Raw genomic sequence first — 18707 nt, forward strand, 5'->3', positions numbered from 1 at the left:
TGGAGAGATAGCACAGCGGGTAGGGCGTTTGCCTTGCACGCGGCCGACCCGGGTTCAAATCCCAGCATCCCATATGGTCCCCTGAGCACCGCCAGGGGTAATTCCTGAGTGCAGAGCCAGGAGTAACCCCTGTGCATCGCCAGGTGTGACCCAAAAAAGAAAAAAAAAAAAAAAAAAAAAACAAAATACATTCAGAGAAGAGATGAAACATAAACTTGGTTTGAACAAGAGGCCCACGCTCAGACCTTAGCCTGAAGAACAGTGTGAATGAATTAGAGCAAAGGGCAACAGACTAAGGTGCCTCAATAAAATGAGTCAAGGATTCTGCATGACAAAACATTCAATCTCTTAGTCATTTCTCCTTGTTTCTCATGTAACTTTCTACTCTGGAATGTTCCTCTACTTTTTAGTATCCTCCCACTGCACTCTGTAAACACTGCAATTATGTTTGTCCAAAGGGTGGACCCCATTTGCTTTTGTTTCATATAATAAATAAGACAGGTACAATACTAAATTGGATGAAGAGGCCCAAAGATAGACTGGGAGGTAAAGGAACAGCCTTCAATGATTTGCTTGCAAATGGAACTTTAGACCAACTTACCTGTGATAGACAGCCTCTGGAAGAAGAAATCTATTTTTAAATTTTTTTATAAAGTTTTTCATGATAGTTCATTACATTTAATATTCAAACACCAATCCCACCACCACTGCACCTTCCCACCACCATATTTTGAATATTTCCATCACCCCAAATCCCAAACCATGTCCCCCAAAGCAGAATCCAAACAATTAATTTTGTATTGCTTGTTATGAATAATCCGCTAAAAATGGTGCAAAAGTTTCCTTAGAAGAAAGTGTGAGAAGATTGTTGTATTTCATCCTGGAGTCTTTAAGCCCCTGTATAAGAGATTACTAACATGTTTCTTAAACCCAATCAAATGTTGTGTGCTACATCAGTGATGTAGAGTATGAGAGGTTGCATGCTCTAGGAATTCTAAAATTTAGAATACGCTTGTACAGCAGATTCACTCATGGGTGAGGCCTATGTTTCTCTCTTCTGGGAGCTTTATTTCTTCGTTTTTGGATTATGGCCATTGATGAGATTCCATAGTTCCACGGGAAGTTTGCGGGTGTGGCTGGCAAGCTACTGGTAAACTTGGGAGATGAGGGGAGGAAGGCCATTTCCACTCCAAGCAAGCTAAAAGATTTCAGTCACAGCTCCCACATACCTGGGTTTTTCTGCAGGTTCCCTCCTGGGTGAGGCTCGTTCGAGCCCGTGGAGAGCAGCTGCGAGCTGTGATTGGGTACTGGAGGTTTTCGGCTGCTTGGGCTCTGGAAGAAGAAATCTTATAGTAATCATGAATGAGAAAGAAGCTAGATTTTTAGCTTTTTTATTTTCTTCTGGTATTGAAGCCACATCAGGAACTGCTTAGCAGCCACTCCAGTCTTAGTTCTCAAGGGTTGCTTCTGGCACTGCTCAAGGGACCATGGGGGTTGAACCAGGGTATCCCACATGTAAAGCATGCTTACAGGTCAGCAGCAAAGATTTTAGCATGATTAGGTTGAAGTTCCATTCTTCCTATCACCTGTCCATTATAACCGGGAGAGTTACATTGTTCCAGATAAAAGAAAATGAATAATATCCATTCTATCTAAGCTCTGATCTCTAAGCCAGACGCACAACTTCTGCTTTTTATCACAAAGGCTTTTCACTTATGCCCAGAGAGATAGCCCAATGACCTGGAGTACTAGCCTTGCAAGCATATAGTGACACATTCAAATTTCTGGTGTTCCATTAGCACCAAATTATATCTTAGTAGTTCTGTTATCTGTGATCTCTTGAGCCATATGTGATTTATGGCTATACCACATTCACATAAAGGACAGCAAAGTGTGTGGGAACACTACAAAAAAAGGCGTTATGATGCTTGTCAGGCATTGCAATGAAAACAGAATATATGAACAACCCTTGGCTAATACAAATGTCAACACCACCACACATCGTGGCAGGTACAACAACTGTAACTTTTGCACTTCTCATAGGAGTGTAACACACAGCAAACACTTGCAAGTAACACAAAGAAAAGAGTCCAAATCTCAGTGAGCACTGCTGTTGGGTGTGCAAGCATCACAAGTCTGGTATGAAATCTCTGGCAAGCATCACTGTTTAAAAATGTGAAAGCACCACAATAAGGCATGTGTACCACCTCCAATCACAGTCAAAACATAGTAACAACAAATAATAACAATGGATACAAAACAGAAACAGAAAAATACAAATATATTTTTATCTAAAAACTTTCCATTTGCCTGAAGACTAGGCTTTGCAGAGCAAGCAAGATTGAAGATCATCTATTTTTGTACCTAAATATCGCACTAAAAGTAAGATACTCTGTTTTTATAGTAATAGTAATTTGGAGAGTTTCAGGATGTGGTAAAACCACTGCTACAATTTCCTTCAAGATACAAAGTTGAAGTCATTTTACCAGGGAACAGAAATGAAGAATAAGCTCTAAGATGATATACTAATACATCATCAGAAGTAAATGTGAGGTTGTGGGACTCAAAGAGATAGTACAGCAGATAGAGTGCTTGCCTAACAAGCAGCTGACCCAAGTTCAATCCCCCAAGCCATGTCAGGAGTGATCCCAGAACACAAAGCCAGGAGCCAGTCCTGATCACCACCAGATGTGGCCCAGAAACCAAAATAAAAAAATGAATACATAAATAAATGCAGATGCTGGGATTCTGGCTCACTGGTAAAATTGATTTATTGAATGCATGAGACCTATGTTCAATCCCTAGTACCACTAACTAAATAATATCAAAACATGAGATTTTATCTATTTATGTATTCACTTATTTTTTGTTTGGGGACTGCACCTGGTAGTGTTTAGGGCTTACTCCTGGCTGTGTTGAGTGGTCACTACTGATGGTACATAAGGGACCATATGTGGCAGCCACCTTATCCACACACTCTCCAGCATCATAATGAAATTTTAGCAAAATGCAATGGATAATACAGTCATGGGGGCAAAGACACTGCATGTGGTACTGGGGACAAACACTGGAGCTTCCACATGCCCAGCATGCACTCTAGTTTTTTGAGCTATCTCTCGAGCATAATTTAGCCATTTCAACTCTACCCAAACTATTTGAAATAAATTATGATGCCCCGTAAGTGAACAGTAAGACAAACACTAAAAGCTACGAAAGGAAGCATTAGAGATTCAGCAATTTTATTAAGCAACAAATATTTTCAGCCATAATTTAATTTTGACACCATTTGACATAGTACCCATGTGAAGTTATCATTTCAGATGCTTGTCACATGTCTACCCTTTCCCATGATATCTAATTTCCATCCCTTGGATTCTTTCAGTGGTGTTAAATGATTTCCAAGCAGTTTAAATGAACCATCCTCTCCAAGAGAGAAGAGTTTAATCCTGCTCTAATTACATGACCTGATTGTGAACTGTGGGAGTAAATGATGTTAATTAATAGGACAGGCTGGGAGTAAGAGGGGAAGGAAAAAAATCTCTCTTTTTTTTAATCCTTTTATCTTTCATGTTGCTTCCTTATGAATAGTTTTATCCACAAAGGAATGTTTCAAAATATGTCATCTCTGCTTCACTCTGTCTCTCTCTCTCTCCCTTTCTCTAAACACATCAGCTTTACCCGGACTGAACCATTCCTGTCTTTTTTAAAATTTTTGTTTCCTCATTCTATATTTTGTTAAAAAGTTTGTGGTGGTGGAGCTGGAGCAGTAGCACAGCAGGAAGGGCATTTGCCTTGCATGCGGCCAACCCGGGTTTGATTCCCAGCATCCCATATAGTCCCCCGTGCACCACCAGGAGTAATTCCTGAGTGCAGAGCCAGGAGTGACCCCTGTGCATGGCCGGGTGTGACCCCCCCAAAAAAAAATGTTGGTGGGGGGGGTGCTGAGGGGAGAGAAGTTCAGTGCTCTCTTGGCAAGGCCTACTATTCAAGTTTACTCCCAATAGTGCACAGTGACCTTTGGGGTCCTAAGGATGAAACTTGAAGTCCCTACATGCACAGTCTGTCCTCCAAAGCTCTGCGCTATCCCTATGGTCCCGTATAGAGATTCTTAATAACATCACAGTTTCTTTACTTCCTCAGGAAAAATAACACACAGGAGTATTTTTTTCCCTATTAATGCATAACAAATTACCCCAAATCCTAACAATTCAAAACAAACAAACAAAAAAATCACCTCACATATTTTTAAAATCAGTATGAAAGAGGAAGACCTGAATGGATCTGGCTCAGAAACACTTGCGGGAGTGCAGTCGAGGCTTAAACATATCTAGGCTTGGGGCTGGAGTGATAGCACAGCGGGTAGTGCATTTGCCTTGCACGCAGCTGACCTGGGTTCAATTCCTAGCATCCCAAATGGCCCCCTAAGCACTGCCAGGACTAATTACTGAGTGCACGAGCCGGAAGTAACCCCTGTGCAACACCAGGTGTGACTCAAAAACCAAAAAAAAAAAGGGGGGGCTGGAGCAATAGCACAGCGGGTAGGGCGTTTGCCTTGCACGCGGCCAACCCAGGTTCTAATCCCAGCATCCCATATGGTCCCCTGAGCACCGTCAGGGGTAATTCTTGAGTGAAGAGCCAGGAGTAACCCGTGTGCATCGCCGGGTGTGACCCAAAAACCAAAAAAAAAAAAATCAAAACCCAAAAAAAAACCATATCTAGGCTTCAGTCATCTCAAGTTTCCATTGATTAAATGGTCCTTTTCTTAGGTGGCTTATTCACATGGCTGTTGGCAGGAGGCCTCAGTTTCCCACACATGGGTCTCTTCATGGACCTCTTTGATAGTCCATATGACATGAAAAATAATTTTGCCTAGTATAAAAGTACAGAAGTATGCAATGTCTTTATAAGAGTATCTCAAAAGTGATATACCATAATTTATGACTTCTTTTCTTGCTTCAAACAAATGAGCTAAATCCACCTTTGGGTACAGGATAAATGTTTTGAATTTGTGTACTTATTTTTTCCTAAATAATTTTTTTTTTTGCTTTTTGGGTCACACCCAGCAATGCTCAGGAGTTACTCCTGGCTTTGCACTCAGGAATTACTCCTGGCAGTGTTTGGGGGGCCATATGGGATGCCGGGGATCGAACCCGGGTCGGCCGCGTGCAAGGCAAACACCCTACCCGCTGTGCTATCACTCCGTCCCCTAAATAAATTTTTTATTGAAGTAATATTATTTTATAACATTATTTGTTTCCAGTATGCATCACTTATTTCAATTTCTATATATAATACATTCTGATAACAACCTAGTCCAGTTTTTAGAGTCTCGTATATAGCTCAAAGAATTGCTGCTCATGTATTTGCGTATAGAATGTCTGGGTACCATCTGTGGCACCACGAGTTCCCCTAAGTACTGCTAAGAGTGACCTCAAAATGCTAAGTCTAATTTTTCTTTATTATTATACAATTGATTTACTTTCCCCACTTTTCCAATGTACTTTTCTCTGGTAACCTCCATTCTGATTTCTAAGCTTAAAGGGTTTGTCTTGGTTTTATTTACTTACTTGGTTTCCTTGTAATTTCTAAATGAGTAAAATCATATAATATTTGTCTTTCTCTGTCTGATATATACTTAGATAATAACTTCAAGGCCAACACATCTTATGAAATAATGAGAAAATGTCATAATTTGTGTTAAAGCTACAAAAGGGGAAATCCAATGTAAAGGCCAACTATTTAGCAATCTAAAATACAATAACTGTGATCTGCAATCATATACAATCTAGTATACAAAAACTGTGATCCACAGTTATATATCATCCCTCAAAATAAGCGGATGAAGGACCAGAGTGGTAGTTGTACAGGGAAGTGAAAGTACAAGCACAGGGAAGCCACTTTTCTTGCACACAGCTGACCCAGGTTCAGTTCCCAGCATCCCATATGGTCCTCCAAGCACCACCAGGAGAAATTCCTGAGCATAGAGCAAGGAGTAACCCCCAACCATTTGTGGCCCAAAACAAAAGACATATATACATATATATATATATATATATATATATATATATATATATGGGCCAGAGAGATGGTACAATGGATAAGGCACTTGCCTTGCACATGGCCAACCCAAGTTCAATCCCTAGCATCCCTTATGGTCCCCCAAGTACCACCAGGAGTAATTTCTGAATGCAGAGCCAGTAGTAACCCCTGATCATCACCAGATGTGGTCCCCAAAACTTAAAAAAAAAATTTTTAAATAAAATAAATATGAGAAGTCTGACCTCTGCCACTCGGCAGGCCCACATATACATTTCAGACTTCCTGCTTGCTCATCCAAACTTCCAGCTGAGGTTAGCCTCCTGCCTGCCATCCCCAAGTCCATTTTGGTACCAGAAGTGGATTTTTCTCCCATCCACCTGGGTTCCGTCAGGCTCCACACACACTACTCATCTCACCTCACACTGTGCACACATTCACCCATGTTACTGGGTGAGGACTGGCAGGGAAGGAAAAAACCAATACTCAGCCTAATCCATCAGAGACTCCCTATGAGGTCACTGTCACTGTCACTGTCATCCCGTTGCTCATCAATTTGCTACAGCGGGCACCAGTAACATCTTCATTGTGTGACTTGTTGTTACTGTTTTTGGCATATCTAATGCACCACACACCGTGGGTAACTTGCCAGGCTCTGACGTGTGGTCGAGATACTCTCGGTAGCTTGCCAGGCTCTCCGAGAGGGGCGGAGGAATCGAACCTGGGTGGGTCATGTGCAAGGTAAACACCCTACTGCTGCACTATCGAGGTGAACTACAAAAATTCACCCTCAGAGCACAGCAAACACACAAGGAAGCTGTGAAGTTGTCTACCAAGTTCAAAGAATAAAAATCATTATACAGAAGATTCTACCAGTACCAACCAACTCAGTAACCTTTCACATAATGAATATAGAAACACCATGTTGAGGATGTCTAATGAGCTCAAAGAAATGATGGTATAGGTAGTCAGCAAAGCACAGGAAGCATGAGAGCAGAAATAAGAAAACTACAATCAGAAATGACAGAACTGAAGCATAGGATAGGCGAAATAACAAACTCAATAGATGGCCTGAGTAGCTGAGTAAAAGATCTGTGAGCTCCAAGATAAAATTCAGAAAACTTCTAGAAAACAACAGAAGATGGGTAAAGTCAGAAAAGAAATGAACAGTACACCAGAGAACTATGGGAAGAGTTCAAGAGGAACAATATAAGAATTATTGAAGTTCCTGAGGAACAGGGAGGTGAATTCAGTGAAGAACCACTAGTCAAAGCAATCATAGATAAGAATTTCCCTGATTTGACAAATGCAGGAAAAAATACCCAAGTGGTCCAAAGGGCCCCAGTCCAAATCCAAATAGAAAACCCCAAGCCACATTGCAATAAGAAAGACAAAAGTCAAAGGCAGAGAAAGAATGTTGAAAGCAGAAATCTCAAAGAGGAAACTTACATACAAATAAATTGCTATGAATTTTACAGCAGAAGGGCACTTACCTTGCATGCAACGAACAGAAGTTTGATCTACAACACCCATGTGATCTCCTGAGTGCAGAGCCAGGAGTTAGCCCTGAACACCATCAGGCTTGACCCCAAAACAAAATGGACCAGAAGAGAATGGTGGGAGAGAGTAAAACAAATGAATAAAATAAACAAAGAGTTCAATGAAATGAACATTCTACCCAGACTACTCTACCCAGCAAGATTATCATTGAGATTTGAAGAAATAAACTTCACGGACAAGCAACAGCTTCAGTAACTCATAGCCTTGAAACCTGTTTTGCAAGAAACATTAAGGGAGCTTCTTTAACAAAACTCATGAATACAATACAAATGATAGTAATAAATGCCTTGATCTTAATAATGTCACTCAACATTAATGATCTAAACTCACCAATCAAGAGCCACAGAGTGGGAGGACAGATCAGAAAACTTAACCCAACTTTTCTACCTGCCAGGAAGTGATGGAGGAGAAAATAAGGAATCTCTGTGCAAAGGCTATAACTTTTAATCATGTAACATGAATGAGTTCTAAAGATCTATTATACAACAGTATTTCTAGTCAACAATACTGTACTTTACACAGAATAATATTCTGAGAGGGGGCAGGAAAGAGTACAGAGCTGAAGGCACCAGCCTTACATGTGTCTGACCCTGGCTGGATCTCTGGTACCATATATGAACCCTTGAGAATTTCCAGGAGTGATCCCTGAGCAATAAACAAGAATAGTTTCTCAGTCCAATAAATATGGCCTCAAAGCCAAAAATAGTAACTAATTAAAGCTTCGTAAAGAACTCATGTTTTATGTTCTTATAGCACTGTATAGCACTGTTGTCCCATTGTTCATCGATTTGCTCTTACCACAATAAAAGTAACTATTCACTTTTTTAAAAACTGATTTTTTTAAAAAATTAATGATTCACAATAATAAATTACTCTAGGTGGTGTCCTTGTGGGGAAGTAAAACTATAGGTAACTTGTTAGATATTCAAGTACTTCCAGATGATTAAATTTTTTAAAAAATTTTAATTAAAGGGCTGGAGAGATAGCACAGCAGGTAGGGCATTTGTCTTGCACTCAGCTGACCCGGTTTGGATTCCCAGCATCCCATGTAGTCCCCAGAGCACCGCCAGGAGTAATTCCTGAGTGTAGAGCTAGAAGTAACCTCTGTATATCGCCGGGTGTGACACAAGAAGAAAAAAAATTAATTAGTTATTAACTTGGTCCAACAATTACAAACTTTGTACAAAGATATTCTAATGAAAATTCTGTCAGTATTATTTTATTGCTTTTTTTAAAAAAACAGAAACCACACACCAAGGGGTTCGTACGTACTAAGCATGTGATCTACTACGTAAGCTATGTCCCTGACAGTCATACAATCATAGTCATAAGACAAACATACTAATTTCCTGTTGCTGATTAATAAATTAGCACAAACTTAACAGCTTAAAATAATAATCATTCCTTATCTTAGAGTCCTACAAGTTGGAAGTATAAAGGAGGCCTGCCAGACTATTTCCTTCTCAAGGCAATATAAGAAGGTCTGTGCTCTTGCCTTTCCAGCTTCTAAAGGTAACATATATCCCTTGCCTGGTATCTCTTTCTCCATTTTCAATTTTAGTTCATTGGTCACGCCCTACGGTGCAGGAGAGAAAGAAGTGCTGGAATCAAACCTGGGATTCCCGCTTGCCACACATGTTTCCAAGCCTGAGTTACCTCCTCGAGCCCTCTTCTTCTATTCACAAAGCATCATCTTTTCACTCAGCCTCCAGCCTCCTTCTTATAAGGACTCTGTGGTAACATCACACCTGTGAGAAAAATTCAGGATAATACTCCTGTCTCAAGATCTTTAACTCAGTCAAATATGCAAAATCTTATTATCCTGAAAGGGCAAATTAGGTATAGTTCTTACGGAATTATAAAGTCATAAAATGTTAAACTGTGCTAAATAAGTGGGGGCTGGAAGGACAGGCCACTCTTGGCTGCACTCAGGTTTTACTCCTGACTCTTTGCTCCTGGCTGTGCTCAGAGGAGACATGAAGCCAGGGATAGAACCAGGGTCATGGAAGGAAAAGGAAAGTGACTGGCCTCTCTCTCTCTCTCTCTCTCTGGCTTCAATAAATGAATAATTATAAACAATTATATAATTTCATCAGTATAAGAGAGGAACAGAAAGTTTTAGAAGAAAGATCTCTCAATAAGGTAGCACAAGCTCTCCGCTGCTGCTCGAGCATGAGCCCGGAGGCAACTGAACTACTTTGGACATGAACAGATTGCAGAAATGCCTCCAGGCTGTGAGCTGAGCCATGACCCCATGCGGTGCCAGCAGGGCAAGATTTCTCTCTCCAGGCTTCCCCATCATATGAGCACCACAAAAGGGAAGTAAAAGCTTGCAGTGATGCAATTTCTGGAAGAATTTTCCCTGGACTTCATACAATAATCCAAAACCTAATATCTTTTAATTGTCAGCAATGTGAAACAGTTCCTTTTTAGCAGGTCTGACTGTGGGGGGAAACTCCAACCAATAATAGTGAGTTTTTTGTTGAAATATTGAAGGTAATCAAAGTAGCAGCCATTTCTCTAGACTGTGAACTAAGCCATAGCCCCACGCTGGCCAAGGATGGAAAATATCCTTTTATCTTGCAAGGTGGCGTGGCGTCAACCATATTATGAGGACTATTTATTAAGCAGGCACGAACTTGGTGGCGCAGGAAGGAGGAAAAAGAAAAAATGTATGTACTTGAAACAGCGGGACTTCATATCTCTCCATTCTCAGCAATGGAAAACTAATTATCAAATGATTCCTTGGCAGTAGGACTGTCTTTCCTGGGGGGAAACTCTAACAATAGTGAGTTTTGTGTTGAAATATGGAATGTAATCAAGGTAAAGAGAAAATGAAGTGAAATTTATCAATTACACAGGCAGGGATGGGGGTGGGGATGCGGGGGTTGGGAGGTATACTGGGATTTTTGGGGGTGGAATATGGGCACTGGTGAAGGGATGGGTGTTTGAGTATTGTATAACTGAAACATAAGCCTGAGAACTTTGTAACTTTCCACATGGTGATTCAATAAAATAAATAAATTTTTTAAAAATAAGGTAATACAAGAAAAAAATCCTACAGCAAAGATAAAGGAAAAGGGTGAAAAATATTTGGAAATAATGTTCCTAGCAATGGGACAAGCACAGGAAAGATTCAGATACAATGGCTGGAGAGATGACTCAAGGGCCTGGAACACATGGTTTTCATGTAAGATGATCCAGTTCAACCCTGGCATCACATGGTTCCCCCCACAACACACCTGTGCCGTGAGCAATCATAAGAAAAAAGGAAAGAAGGTATGGAAGGAGGGAAGGAAAAAGGGAGGGAGGGAGAAACAAAGGGTGGGAGGGAGGAACGAAGGGAGGGAGGGAAGAAGGGAGGGAGGGAAAAAGGGAGGTAGGGAGGGAGGGAGGAGGGAGGGAGGGAAAGAAAAGAAAAAGAGAAGAGGGAGAGAAGAGGAAAGGAGAGGAGGGAAGTGGGAGGGGATGGGGAGGGGAGGGGAGGGGAGGGGAGGAGACAGGAGAAAGAACAAGCAAGCAAATTTTGAGGTCAAAAAGACAAATTGGAGGCAGGAGTAAGAGTACAGAATATAGGACACAGGTTGATCCTCAGCATCCCTCAATCCCTACCAGGAGTAATCCCTGAACACAGAGCCAAGAGTAAGCCCTGAGCATCAGGGTGAACCAAAAACAAAAGCAAAATTTTTAAAAAAGAAAAGACAAAATTCAAAAGTTATAAGTTATATCTGCTAGTTTTTAGATGTTAATGAGAGGTGTACGCAAGGCCAAGCACCTTACCTGCTGTACTAACTCTCCAGTCCCCAGGGGGATTAACATTTTTAAGTTCTTACTCTGTGGCAGAGACTGCTAGACATTTTCCATATATTGTTTAATCCTCATGACAACTCAAGGAGGTGTCAGTGTAGATGAAGGAACTCAGGCTTAGAGAAGTTAAGTGATTGGCTGAAATTCTCACAGCTAGTGTGCGACATCTAATAGGCAAGTTCTCCCTCTTGGAGAACCTGACAAGCTACGAAGAGTCTATTGCCCGTCCGCTCAGAAGAGCCTGGCAAGCTCCCCATGGCGTATTCATATCCCAAATACAGTAACAGATATGTTACATACCTCTCCGAGAGCCTGGCAAGCTACCGAGAGTATCCCGCCCTCATGGCAGAGCCTGGCAAGCTACCCGTGACTCATTTGATATGCCAAAAACAGTAACGATAGGTCTCATTCCCCTGACCCTAAAAGAGCCTCCAACCATTGGGAAAGACTAGTAACGAGAGGCTGCTAAAAACTCAGGGCTGAGTGTAATGGAGATGTTACTGGTGATCACTCAAGTAAATCAGTGAACAACGGGATGACAGTGATACAGTGATAATTAGAGGTGAAACAGAAATAAGTAATAAGCAAATACCTGGAGTATTATGAAACTCAAATGAAAGATCAGGGAAGGACATTAGAAGGTCAGATTCACACACTTATTAAATTGTATTTTAAACCATGAGATTGAGCGAGCTTGCTTAGGAAGCATAACTATGAAAGAGAGAAATCCTACAATATTCAGAATCTGGGGAAAGCAAAAGGACCAGTTAAAAAGATGATGAAAGAGAAAGTAACAATTAGAAGAAGATGGTAGGAATCTAATGTCTCTGAGACAAGGGATAAAACAGTGATTTTTTTTTTCTTTCATCATAAAAAAAAAGACTTTTTTTTCTTCATCCTGTGGAAAGCCACAGTGGACACAGTAGAAAGATGAGAAGACTTAGGAAGCTTTGGTGTCTGAACCCTATTAGGGAGAGTATCATATCAGTAAGCTGTATCATATCAGTGAGCTGTATAGCAGAGAGTTCTGGTAGTATCCAAGGTGATCTACACTGCATGTTAGTTTATAAACTTTTCCCAACCATATCCCTTTTCCTTCTTGTGTCCCCTAGTCCTATGATTTAGTCTCCTACTCTCATGCCATGGCTCCCAATTTATGCCATTTTTACCCGTGGCCCCTTGGTGCATGGGGTAGAGGACAGGCTTGCTAGCAATATTTGGGGGTCCTGAGTCACTCCTGATGGTTGATATTCGGCCTTGTATTTGAGGCCTGACAGTTATGGCCACTGATGCAGTGCCAGCCCACCAGAATATACTGAGGACCACCATGTCACTGGTGCTGGGAACCAATCTTAGGGCTTGAAAAGTGGTTCACTTTGAGTTATTTCCCTGATTCCCAATCCTAACATTATCTTACACCTTAAAGCAAAATATAAAACTATTTTTCAGTTATATGCATCTGAGCTATTAATTAAACTCTAAAAACAAGAATCTCTCTTTTCTCTTAGAAAAGGAATAGACACAGGATCAGATACTACATAAAATAACATCAGTAGACAATGTACCATGGATACCATGATGTGATCCCTGGTGTGAATAAAGGTACAACCCCTGGTGCCCAGCAACCAAGTGTGTAACCCATTATACACTGCAGCAGAGGAAAAGGGAGATGTGGGGAAAAGCAGAAAACAAAACCAGCAGAACACACAAATAAAAAAGCTGAAGAAAACTCTTGGTTAAAAGCAATTAAAGAGGCAAGAGAGAGCACAAAAGGCTAACGCAGCCTTTGCAGGGGGGCTGCAGTAAGCCGGGGTTCTGACCCTGAAGGGACATCATTCCCTGCGCACCTCTGGGAGTGACCTCCAAATGCCTGAGTAGCCCAAGCATCACAAGGAATGGCTTAAAAGTCAGGTACCACTGTCGCATTGTTGTCCCATTGTTCACTGATTTGCTCGAGCGGGCACCAGTAATGTCTCCATTATGAGGCTTATTGTTACTGTTCTGGGCATATAGAATACGCCAGGGGAGCTATTCTGCCATGTGGGCAGGATACTCTTGGTAGCTTGCCGGGATCTCCGAGAGGGACAGAGGAATCAAACCTGGGTTGGCTGCATGAAAGGCAAATGCCCTACCCACTGTGCTATGGCTCCAATCCAAAAGCCAGGGACTTTGAGGATATAGTGTAGGCCATTCTGGGGAACAGAGTTCAGTGGTAGAGCACATGACTTGCATGACTGAGTCCCTGGGTTCACTTCCCACACTAAGGAAAACAAAACAAAACAACAACAAAAAAATCTTTTTAAAAACATGGGTGCTTTGCATGCAGCCATCCCCAGACTGACACTCTGTCTTGTCCCCTACAGCATGGCCAGGAGTGATTCCTTTTTTTCTTTTTTGGGTGGGGGGTCACACCCAGCAATGCTTAGGGGTTACTCCTGGCTCTGCATTCAGGAATTTCTCCTGGCGGTGCTCAGGAGACCACATGGGATGCTGGGAATCGAACGGGGGTCGGCCGCGTGCAAGGCAAATGCCCTACCTGCCATGCTATCACTCCAGCCCCAAGAAGCAATTTCTGAGCAGTGTCAGTAGTAAGCCCTGAGTACTGTCAGGTGTGACCCTAAAACAAACAAATAAAAATCAGATAAAAGGGGATGGAGAGATAGTACAGAGGGCAAGTGGCCTGCCTGGCAAGCAGTTGATTGGAATTCAATCACTGGCACCCCATAAGCTCCCCGCCCAAACACTGCCAGGAGTGATCCCTCAGCACAGACAGAGACAGAGAAGTAAGCCCTGAGTACTTTGGGTATAGCCCCCAAACAAAACAATTTAACCAAAAAAACCATGTAAGGAGATCTAGCATTTATATAGACCATTTATGTTAAAACACAATGATATAACAGTTAATAACAAGCTAGTAGTTTTCCTCACTGAATTTAACTTTTTTTTTTCAAAAATCTCTATTGCAGTCATAGCTACAGAAGAATTTCGCTTTAATCAGCATTTAAAAAAATAAATTTAGTAGATGTTTCAGAATATTAAGTCTTGAACAAGTGAACATACTTTATAATTTTTTGCTTAGCCTAAATGAAGTCTATAAAGTTCACTTAATCTATTGTATGAGTCAAAGTGTCTCAAGGAGTTCAATAAGGAAGAGCAAAATCAGAAACCAAATGTCATGCAATTTTTAAAAATTAACCACCATGCAATTACATACGTACATTTCCCAATATTTCACTAGGCTTGTAATTATATAAAATCCTTTCCCCTATGAAATACAAGCTTCTAACACTCATAATGTATTAATTTCCTTTCAGCTAAAAATGTGTCTGCCACTTTATCAACATTTTTAGACTTCTTGGGTGTGACTGGAGGACCTGTCACCCTTTGATAAGGGGGGGAAAAAACCTTCAATTTCATCCACTCCCATAATATATTTCTTGGAAAAGGGTTGGAGGAAACCTCTTAAGTCCAACTAATATTAATTTCTCTTAAAATTCAAAACAGAAAATCACAAAACAGAAAATCTAAATACTTTAGATTAGACCAAATATGTATTCAGAATGAAGCATGTTAGACTATAAAGAAGAAATATTTTTAATTAATTCACAACACAATAACTTAGAATTTTACACCAATACATTTCCTTTACAATGAGAAAGTTAGAGAATATTTCTCTATTTCCTCTAAAAGTTCATCCTTAATGGAAGATGTGTCAAAAATATTTCTTACTTTTGTTTTGGGGGCCGGAGAGATAGCACAGCGGGTAGGGCGTTTGCCTTGCATTCGGCCGACCTGGGTTTGATCCCCAGCATCCTATATGGTCCTCCAAGCACCTCCAGGAGTAATTCCTGAGTGCAAAGCCAGGAGTAACCCCTGAACATTGCTGGGTGTGACCAAAAAAGCAAAAAAAAAAAAAATTCTTAACTTTTGTTTTGAATTTTCCCCAAGTTATCCATAGCCCTGTTTACTAAAAGCAGTTTGGAGTCCAAGGAAACAAGTTAGTGGTTAAGGTGCATCTATGCATGTGATTCAATCCCCAGCACTGGAGGGGTCTTCAGGCCTTCTGAGCAGTGCTTAGGAGATCTCCTACTCCCAATAACCCTCCCCCACACACCATTAAAAATCAGAAAAACACTCTTACTTCTTGGGGGCACCTGAATGAAATTTTACTCTGAATATCATTGGCATTGCCTGGTCCCTGAATACCTCAGTGAGAGATGTCCCCTAAATACCTCCCATGCCCCAAAGCATCTCTGGATCTGCCCCTCACCCCCAAAATAAGTCACTGTTGCCTCAGACCTAGAACCATTTCACCCCAAATGTTCACTCTATGTCCTAAATTCAAGCTACTAGGTCCTACTTGTGCGGAAATATTGGGAGAGTTACTTAAAAAGGGTGAGGAATAATAGGAGAGGACAAATTTCACCTCAAAAGTGGGATATTTCCCAAAGAGGAAAGGAATATTGCAGGAAGTATGAGGGGTGGGGGAGGGGGGGAGAAAAAGCTTGAGTATTCTGTTTTGCTTTGGGAGGGGGAAGGGTGAACAACTGACAGTGCTCAGGGATTATTCCTGGCAATGCTGGGCTAAGATCAGGGTTGGTTGCACGCAAGTCAAATGCCTTAGCCCTTGTTCTAGCTCTGCAGACCAGCATTCCAACCAAGTGGATCCTGTTTGCCCACCTGGCTGCTAGATAGTCCCATTTGGGGAATTTTAGGCTATTTCCTGTTCTGTCTGGTCTTTCTGGGAGGGATGTGAATCTTCTTTCAGATCCTCATCATATTTTCCAAGGTCTAGTTCAGTATTATAAATTCTCTAGCCCAGAATTATGAAATCTCTCTATTGGTCAGTGTCGCATACTGCTATTCAGAAAAAGAAATACAAGAAATAGGAACCATTATTATTATTATTATTATTATTATTATTGCTTTTTTGGGCCACACCCGGCGATGCACAGGGGCCACTCCTGGCTCTGCACTCAGGAATCACCCCTGGCAGTGCTCAGGGGACCATATGGGATGCTGTGATTCGAACCTGGGTCGGCCGCGTGCAAGGCAAACACCCTACCCGCTGTGCTATTCCTCCAGCCCCAGAAATAGGAACCATTATACTTGGACACTTAACATGTGAAAATAATATCCTCAATCTGCCCATTAGAAGTGTGACGACTTTATTTGTTTGTTTGTTTGGCAGTGTGGGGGCAGGGGGGTTGTATATCCAGTGGTGCTCAGGGCTTTCTCCTGGCTCTGCACTCAGGGATCACTCATGATAGGGTTCAGGGGACCATATGGACTTCCAAGAATAGAACCTGGGTCGGCCACGTGCAAGGCTGCTGTACTATGCTCAGACCCCAAGCTTTGAAACTTCTAGTTACAAATTATTTTGATGGTGAGGGGTAGAGCACAAAAGAAAAAAATTAGTTTGATTTAAATGCATTGTTTGTCTTGAGCTTCAGCTTATTTATTTATCTGCAAACTATAGTAGAAATCCCAACTCTAAGTCAATGATGGTTGGAGGGATCTCTTGGGATGGGAGATGTGTGCTGAAGGTAGATAAAGGACCAAACATGATGGCCTCTCACTATCTGTATTGCAAACCATAATGCCCATAAGTAGAGAGAAAGAGGAAAATTGTCTGCCTTAGGGGGAGGGGGAGGGGTGGGGCAGGGGGAGTGGGGTAGGGATGCTAGGGACATTGGTGGTGGAAAATGTACACTGGTAGAGGGATGGGTGTTCGATCATTGTATGAGTGAAACTCAAACATAAAAGTTTTGTAACTGTAGCTCACAGTGATTCAATTAAAAAAATGAAGTGCGCAGGGACTGGAGCGATAGCACAGAGGGTAGGGTGTTTGCCTTGCACACGGCGGACCCGGCTTCGATTCCCAGCCATCCCATATGGTCCCCTGAGCACCACCAGGGGTGACTCCTGAGTGCAGAGCCAGGAGTAACACTTGTGCATCACCAGGTGTGACCCAAAAAGCAAAACAAAAAAAAAAAAGTGAAGTGTGCATTAAAAAAATCCATACAGTGCTCGCTTCGGCAGCACATATACTAAAATTGGAACGATACAGAGAAGATTAACATTGCCCCTGCGCAAGGATGACATGCAAATTCGTGAAGCGTTCCATATTTAAAAAAAAAAAATCCATACAAAAACAATACTAATTCTGAAAAAAATATAGCACACTTATGTATATTGTAGTGCTATTTATAATAGCCAAGATGTGGAAACAACACAAGTGCCCCAAACAAATCAATGGATAAAAATAATGTGATGCATGTACACAATGGAATACTAATAAACTACAAGAAAAGATGAAAAAGAAATCCCAACTCTTGTTACAGACTGGTATTGATAATTTCCCCCTCCAAATCCTCACAAAGAGTTCAGCCAGTAATGTAACACACAAGCAGAGTTTATTAAGCCAGCTAGCTGGGGTCAAGATCCTAGGCACGCAGGCCCAAGCAAGACCCCGAACAAGGGAAAAGTCGCAAATTTTATAGTCAGTGCTTACTTCATAGCCTGCACTTATGAATTTTAACAAAAACACAATTGAAAATGCAAGTTTCATAATTCAGAAGAAAACATACTTTCAAATAGTACAAACAAGCAGTTATAGATAGGTGATCTAGACATGTTTTCAGAACATCCTGGCAGCTACCCACCCTGCTTGTGTCTGGGTGGCTTCTATAGACAGTGAATAGCGGTTATGAAACTATTTGCCAAGGCTGAGTTTTCAGCCCAGTTGTCCCTTGCAGATGACATGGGGGGAGGGGGGGGGACGGGGGGGCGGGGTTTTAAGAAAAACAAAAAGGTTTAAGTAAAACAAAACGTGAAGCAGAAACCAGGCATGATGGAGTTGCCTCTGAGGTAAGAAGAGGAAGAGTCTGAGTGGAAGGGCGATTGTGAAATGAAATGATGGATATACTATATTCAGACAGTCTTGGTTGGCACGTTTTGTTTCACCGAATAGGTGGTTTTTCTCTTCCCCTTAAGGTCTTTAAGGGATTTTTATAGCAGTACTGGGAATCAAGCCTTCCTCTGTGACCAAGGGCCTGAATAAGAGTAATCAAAGGACCCCACCTACAGAGGCCCTTCTAGGAACTGGGGGTTATTTACAGGAGTAACTGAAATAGCATCTGTCAAAACACTTAGTGAACTGAATTTTACACGTGCTAGCAGTCTTTTTCAAATAAAAGTGTCCCTTCAAAAAATATAACTACCAGGGCTCTGTTTTCTCCACATTGGGAAATTTTTTGCAAAATCACAAAATTGCTGAGAAGCTATGAGTTCCAAAATCTAAA

General features: G+C 41.4%; 1 non-coding gene across 1 annotated transcript; it reads left to right on the plus strand.

Annotated features, from left to right (window-relative positions):
- Nucleotides 1-17429: 17429 nt before the first annotated feature.
- Nucleotides 17430-17536, plus strand: LOC129401292 (U6 spliceosomal RNA). Its single transcript, XR_008628223.1, has one exon. It is a non-coding gene; the product is annotated as a U6 spliceosomal RNA (small nuclear RNA).
- The last annotated feature ends 1171 nt before the right edge of the window (nt 17537-18707 follow it).

The sequence above is a fragment of the Sorex araneus genome, chromosome 1 (genome assembly GCF_027595985.1).
Source record: "Sorex araneus isolate mSorAra2 chromosome 1, mSorAra2.pri, whole genome shotgun sequence".
In the NCBI taxonomy this organism is placed as follows: Eukaryota; Metazoa; Chordata; class Mammalia; order Eulipotyphla; family Soricidae; genus Sorex; species Sorex araneus.